This window comes from Onychostoma macrolepis, chromosome 22 (genome assembly GCF_012432095.1).
Source record: "Onychostoma macrolepis isolate SWU-2019 chromosome 22, ASM1243209v1, whole genome shotgun sequence".
Lineage (NCBI taxonomy): Eukaryota > Metazoa > Chordata > Actinopteri > Cypriniformes > Cyprinidae > Onychostoma > Onychostoma macrolepis.
Genome location: NC_081176.1, coordinates 32,279,626 through 32,287,626, shown reverse-complemented (window position 1 = coordinate 32,287,626; position 8,001 = coordinate 32,279,626). Strand labels below are relative to the sequence as shown.

General features: G+C 36.2%; 1 protein-coding gene across 1 annotated transcript in view; it reads left to right on the top strand.

Moving 5' to 3' along the window:
- Positions 1-8,001, top strand: part of LOC131529982 (NLR family CARD domain-containing protein 3-like) — a 257,033-nt gene that overhangs the window by 56,340 nt on the left and 192,692 nt on the right. The gene's annotated exons all lie outside the window — the stretch shown is intronic.

Here is an 8,001-nt window from a genome sequence, read left to right as displayed (position 1 = left end):
GAGAGAGAGAGAGAGAGAGAGAGAGAGAGAGAGAGAGAGAGAGAGAGAGAGAGATCATGAAGAAGAAAAAAAACAGAGATGGGCTTGAGTTTGTGTGATTTTTCTCTGCTGATTTTATTATCTGAGATCTCTTGCTTGTACAGTCAGCTCTGGTGCCTCTGTATCCTCTTCCCTGGACATAAAGTTTGATCCTGGATTTATGACTGATCTGAAATCAGCATTTTGCATTGGCTTAGAACTCTGTTCAGAACAATTCTGTACTCAATTTCTTACAATCATATAATCAATTAAATTAACTTAATTTTATCTATGCTTAATAGTGTGTCTGTATTGTACTGTGCATTATGCTCAGTTAGGTGCTTGAATATAAATGTTGTGAATCTGTTGTCTTTCATTGAACATGTAGAGAACACTTTGTTTAAAGTAAATTCTAAGTTCATGACTCCTGCTTTTCATTTTATATATAGGCCTACTGGTCTCTCGGCAGACTACTTGTGTTTCCGACCGTAGAAAACATGTTATGAGCAGTGCATCAAAACCAAACTCTTTAAGTATGTGTGATGAACACAGGAAGGCATTTCTCCACAATTTGAATGAGCGATATGTGTCACATGTATGGCATGTTTACTGTATATTTTTAAGGTGACAAAGTGTTTGACAGGTGTTTATTAAAAGTGAACCATGCTGTAGGATCTTTCTTACTGCCTCATAGCTTCTTTTTCTAGTTTCCACTGTCTTTTTTATGAAAGTCGTATGACAATCACTCAGCACCATAACTGTTTCATGACTGACATAGGCAGAACATATGATGCTGTGATGATGAATTATTACATATATGGCTAATATTGCAAAAGACAGTATACATCACTAACCTCATTTGGCATCTTACACGAATATGATACCTCTCTCCCAAACATTAATTAGAATAGGAAAACCTTCAATATTTACTTTATTGCAGACTTCTTGAACTAAAAATATGACACAAAAGTCTGTCAGTTTCATAAATAATGAGTGTGGGCCTCTTATATATATATAACTTTGAATTATGCCAGTTATCTTCATTTCAGTGGTAACAACCTCACTAACATTTGGATTCAGCCTTTGTGACGATTTTAGATGACCCTAACACCTGTGAAGAGATAACAACCCCTGCAAAAAACTTACGATCCCAACTCTGAATCAACATGCAAAACTGCAAAATTATCCTTATATTGTAATCATTATAAGCACAATATGTAAATAATTGCCTAAACATGTTTGTGCTTAACTGAATGATGTTAACTACCCAGATCCAGCCCGTTTCCAGTCCAGATGGTGGATCAGCACCTAGAGAAGACCACAGCAGCTCTGAATGTCAGTGGAGACCATGTCAACTAGATGTGTCCTACAGACAGATCCCCTGCGAAGACCTCGTCACCTCGACAGCAACTGAACTGAGTTGGACAATCACATCGCTGTATCAACGATGAACTGACTTTAACTGAGAAACTGACTGTTTACTATTGTCCTCATTTTAGAGATGCTTTACAGCTAAATTGAACTTTGTTTGCGTTATTGACGCACTATTTCAGTATTTAACACTGTGAAGCTCCCTTGACACAATCTGTATTGTATAAAGCGCTATATAAATAAAGGTGACCTCACTTGACTTGACAGACCTCTATTATAAAACTGTACATTTCTGCAATATGGTCATTACATCGACAGTCATTTGTGACAGCAGATTTCTCTTCATAGTAAAAAAAAAAAAAAAATGAACAAAAAAAAGCTGCTTTGAAGCTATGTATTGTTAAAAGTGTGTGTGTGTGATTTTGCTTCAACACCTAACTATGTAGGCTATATACGTTTGTTGAACATTCCCTATTCAGGATAATTCACTGCATCTTATCTGTGTCACTTATTCGAAATTATATGCCTAATGCAAAACTATAGCTTGTTTATCACGCATTCTTTAGCAATATAAAAAAGAAAGAAAATGAAATGCTTGACATTCCTTTGACCACAGCAATATTACTGCTCAAATTCATTTACACAAATTAAGTAATATTTTTGAACAGCCTACACAGGCGTTGCAAAGAAACAAAGTAAACACCTTATTTAATGCATTTACAATTGTCATTAGGAAAAAAAAGTCTATTGAAACGAATGTAGCCTAAACAAATTAATCTGGGCATGGTCTGAGACGCGACACGAAAACGCATTAAAACTTCCCTTAAACCGCATCAGATACATTGGGACATCGACAGGGGAAACAACAGAGTCCAATAATGATACAAACATTCACAAATAATGTGGAAAGCTTTGAAATCTGTTCCATTGAAAATTCCCTGTGACGAATCTGTGGAGGTCCAACATCTGCTGGAAACTCAGGTAAAACTATTAGCGTGCACGCGCACGTCCCCAGTTAACACGATCCCCAGTTGATCCATAATCCAGATATCTTCTCTTATGCTCCACAGAAGTTGTGCATAAAGTGGACTTTCCAGCCAAAGAGGGAAGAAGTGCTATAGATGTCACGGCAAAAATCACAGCGCTCAGGTGTCATTTCAAAGATGCTAAATGCCATAACTGCAGGAAAACTGGGCATATCAAGAGAGCTTGCAGAGGAAAGATGGAAGTTAGAAACAGTGGCGGCTCGTCGGGGAAGCAAAGGAGGCACAGCCAAAATGTTGAGGTGAAAATGGGAGGAGAACGATTTAATGTTAATAAAATTCACAATTCATTTCAGTTCATGTCTCAAAATTTTGTTCGTAATTTCACAGCTGTAATATCATAACATGCTACTGAAGCTGGAAAGCGCCGCTCTTCTATCGTGAAACGTGAATGTGGCGAATCTGCTGATGTAATTATAACCGGAAGTGACAGAGAAGGCGAGGCCGGGGGAGAGCTGAGCTCTCGTGCCTCTGTTGGTAAAAAAAGAAGAAGAAAGAAGCCAATCAGCATCGAGTGTTCACTTTCAGCGCTGAGGAGTGTTGAGAAAAGAAACCTTGCAACAGAGGCTCGCCTCCTTCTGGTGTATCAACCAATCATTATAGAGACGTAAATTACATGATATTAGTTTGAACGGCTCCCGCTGAGCTGATAATGTACGAAGTAAGTTACTTATGATGAGTAGCGATATTGAATATTTGATCGCCAACAGATTTACCAAGCTGTCATTCAAACAGTGTAAAATAAAGGGAGAACACGCCTACAGCAGTCGGTTTAACACAGACTGTGAGTATCATATCTGAGAAACAATCCCAAGCTGCGTTCAACAGAGCCACTGAGATCACTAGAGTCACGCTGAAAACATACACAGGAGAGATTATGCCTGTGTTGGGACCATAGACTGTAAAAAAAAATGGACGTAGTGTCCGTGACGTCACTCGTAGGTTTCTGTAAAGCGTTTTTGAAGCCTAAAGTGGGCGGAGCCAACCGCCGCAATCTTGGAATCGCGTCACCGCGCGTCACTCCCGGATAATCGAAAATGGGCAAAAAGGCGGGACGTGGGTGAAGTTGAGCTGAAACCACGCCCGTCATGCAAAGACAAAACACCATAATTTCGTTTTCGGTCGAAAATGAGTTATTGATCATTGTGGGACATTAATGACCTCCTTTATCATGTGTTTAAGTATCATGGAGAAAAGCCCCGGAGAAACCAAGGCAGAACACAGTATAACATCAGTTACCGCTCTGTGATTTTGTTTTGGAAAGCTCAAATTAAGTTACGGTGCTCTGCATATGTTTGCATTCGTTCGTCAATACTGTGCCAGCCTGGAGTTATACGGTATTCTGTCTTAGTTTTACTGTCCATTAAAGTCTACCGCGTTTAAATTACGGTATGACTTGTGTACTTCTATATCTGTTGGCACTTCAATAGACAAACAAATTAGAGAGATCGCGATCTAACAAACTACTCCATATAAGCAATAACGATTCGATAACTTGGCAACAATAATTAATCGTAAATAATCTTTAAAGTGTTTTTTTTGTAATGCAGATTATTCACTCAGTGCAGCTGTCAGTCTGGGGCTGCACACTTCTGTAGGTGAGGACTGAAATGCTGTGACTGCGTATCACACATAAAATCAATAACTGTTCGCAATTAAATCCTTTTCCTTCCTTTTCTTGTAAGTCGACAAAATCCATTGCAATGAACGCCATCGGAGATGTTTAATTCACAATCATTCGGAGCATCATCCCTGCTGGCCTTCACATCAATCCACAAGTCCTTCTTATAGGTTAAGCTATTTTAATTTGTAGCATCTTGTCATCTCCTGAGGGACGGCCAGAGAGAAACAAACAGCCAATAAACACACACTCACAGCCCAAACACACACACACACACACACACACACACATCTATATAATGTATACAATGTTAAAATTTCTAAGTTCAGTTGTTACATGATTTCTGTAGTACAATCATTTATTTATTATTATAATTCTTTATTTATTTTACTAATATTATTTTATTAATAATATTATTTTATTTATTTTTTGCTATATCTAGCCATGTGTTTATATAATATTGCCTTTTTTATTTTATTTTTATTTTATATTATTTTCTCTAGGCTTTACTAAATGTTCAGATATTCTAAATCATTTTCTATGTTGTTTTAATGCTTTGGCAAAAAAAAAATGTATGTTTTTGTCATGCCAATAAAGCTTTCTGAATTGAATTGAATTGAGAGAGACCTTTCAACATCTCTTTAATTACAATCCATTAACACAAAATACATACATTCAGTAACCGCAATACATTACTTCAAGAAACCATTAAAAAAAATAAAAATAAATAACAGCTTCTTTTACAACAATATATCACAACCTCCCTCTTCATTGGGTTGACATAAAATATTTCCAACTCCCCACGAAAAAAAGAAAGACTCAGTATCATTCACCAATTCATAATACTTATACTCCATAACCAGCGTACTTTTTACCAGCGCTCTGAACATATTCAAAGGATCAGCATCACTATTAAACAGCATTTTGCTCTTTCTTGTCAACCAAATTGCCATTTTTGCCTTACCAAATAAAAAATTTATCAAAACAATTTTACTCTTGTTTGAAACACTATATTTTGGTCCAAAAATAAAAAAACTATTTGTAAAAATAAAACCAAAATTATTACTCAAATCTCTTAACACATCAAGAATTCCTAATAACCTTGAACATCCGATGAATATATGAGATACTGTTTCTGAAAGACCACAAAATAGACACTCTTCTCCTTGCAAAGGATTTAAATGAACTTTATAACGATTTGTTGCCAAAATCCAGTGTGAAATCCGCCATTGCAAATCCCCACTTCTTTTTTCAATTGGTTTCTTATACAATGATCTCCAACATCCTTTTGGAGAAGTACCCAATTCAACAAAATTAGTCCATTTGGTCTCTGGAAGGTCTTTCAATGCTCTTAAATTTAAAAATTTGACACAAACCAGATAAAAAGACTTCTTCGATATAACACCAAAGAGGCCAAGTTCAGGTGTTTTAAAAGAAAGTAATCTTCCATCAACCTCCTGCCAGTCTCCTACATTTACATCCACACTGATATTAGGGAATACATTCTCAACTATCTCTTCTTGCGACGGTATTACAGGAAACAACTCCTGAATCTCAGATAATAATTTTTCAACAGTCCGAACAGAATGAATACCAATCTTCATGGCCAGATTTTCTGCAGAAATCCATTGGTCCATTGACCTAAGATGACCAATTTTACATATTCCTGCTTTAACCAGGCTTGTGCAGACACCCTTTGAAAATTAAAGGTTCTTCAAGAACCCACTCATGGGTTATCTCAGACTGCTCTCTTTTAACAATAAATATTTGCCATGCATTTAGTACTGATGTGTAAAAAGGAGGAAGTCCATTAAAATCCACTTCATTCAAATTCATTAAAAAGAGGTGTCTATCCAAATTCATCCGCCCAACTCTCTTTAATAAAGCACAAGCTATTTCTGCCCAGTTCTGAGACTGATGATAGAGGAGTCTTTGTGCAGTCTTCAGTCTAAAAGCAGCTACTTTGGACTTAATGTCCATAAGGCCTTGGCCTCCTTCACTTAACTGCAGATACAACACTGACTCTCTTAGCCAATGTTGTCCGTTCCAAAAAAAGTCAACAAACACTTTTTGAATTTCCCTGAGGAGTCCATCCGGTGGATTCAACACAATCAGTTTATGCCATAGTACAGACGCGGCAAGATTATTTATAACCAACACTCTTCCTCTATAAGATAGTTGAGGTAAAATCCAGTTCCATTTTGATAATCTATTACAAATTTTGTCTTTTACACCTTCCCAGTTTTTCCTTTGATACACTTCTGAACCTAAACAGATGCCTAAAAACTTAAAACCATCTTTTTCCCACTTTACATTTCCAGGAATAACAGGTAAAAACATTGTTCTTTTGTCATTGCACCAGAAAGCTTCTGTTTTACTCCAGTTCAGTTTTGCAGATGATGCTTTCTCATATAAAGAGATACTGTAAATAACAACATCAATATCTCTTTGATCTTTCACAATTACAGTAATGTCATCTGCATATGCTGTTAACTTGAACGCATTGCAGTTACCATCAACCTTTAACCCAGTCAGATGTTTTCTTAATAGAGACAGGAGTGGCTCCACTGCTAAAGCATATAACTGACCAGACAGTGGGCATCCTTGTCTTATACCTTTAAGTAATCTTATTGGTCTACTTAACCCACCACCTATTTTAAGAATACAAGAGGCATTCATGTATAAGAGTTTGATCCAGGAAATAAAAACATCTCCAAACCCAAAAGCACTCATTGTTTCAAACAGAAAATCATGGTCAACTCTATCAAAAGCTTTTTCCTGATCTAAAAACAGAAAGCCAACATTCACTTCATATAATTTAGAATAATCTAAAATATCTCTAATCATAAAAATGTTATCATATATTGTTCTTTCTGGAATGCAGTAAGATTGATCTTGATATATTAAATCACCCAGTACAGTTTTCAGCCTGTTTGCCAAAACTTTGGCTATTAATTTATAGTCAGTTGTTAAAAGTGACACAGGCCTCCAATTTTTAAGAACACTCAAATCACCCTTTTTTGGTAATAGTGTTAAAACTGCCCTTTGGCAACTTGTGGGAAGGCATTTTTCTTTAAAACACTCTTGGATCACCTCATAAAAGTCTTTTCCAATGTACTTCCATACAGCTTTATAAACGTCCGCTGATAGTCCATCAATTCCAGGTGCTCTACCCAGCTTCATCTGTTTAACGGCATCAGTCAACTCCTCAAACAAAACTGAACTGTCCAGATTCTCACTCTGCATCTTAGTAAGAGTAGGCAGCTGTTGCAATAGCTGTGGAACACATTCAGTATCAGTTTCTTCTTTACTGTACAAATCTGAATAAAAGTCCACTGCAATCTTTCTCATTTGTCTTGAATCAGACGTCTTTAGTCCATCAGGTGTTGTCAAACAATACATTTCATTTTGTTGTTTTGACACTTTTTCTAAATTAAAAAAATAAGATGTAGGAGCATCCATCTCATGTACAGACATAAAACGGGATCTTATCAGGGCACCTTTAGCCCGCACTTGCAACAAAGATTCTAGATCTTGTTTCTTTTCACATAAAATGCCAGCTAAAGATGAATTAGAATGCTGAATCATACCAGATGTAATGTGAAAGATCTCATGTTCTATTTCAGAAATTTTTTGTTTTATTTTTTTCGTTGAAAAACATGTATACTGCTGACAAAAAATGTTTATTTGTGTCTTTCCTATTTCCCACCACTGTATCAAATTGTCAAAATCATTTTTCTTAGAAACCCATTCATTCCAAAATAATTCAAATTTCTCATGAAAATCTCTCTCTTTCAACAATGCAACGTTAAATTTCCAATAAGGACTTTTGAATCCAGATTGTGTCAAAACAATATTGACTGTAATAAAATGATGATCTGATAGACAACATGGAAAAATATTACACCCCATTATTCTATTATTTTCAGCCCGGTTGACATAAAACCT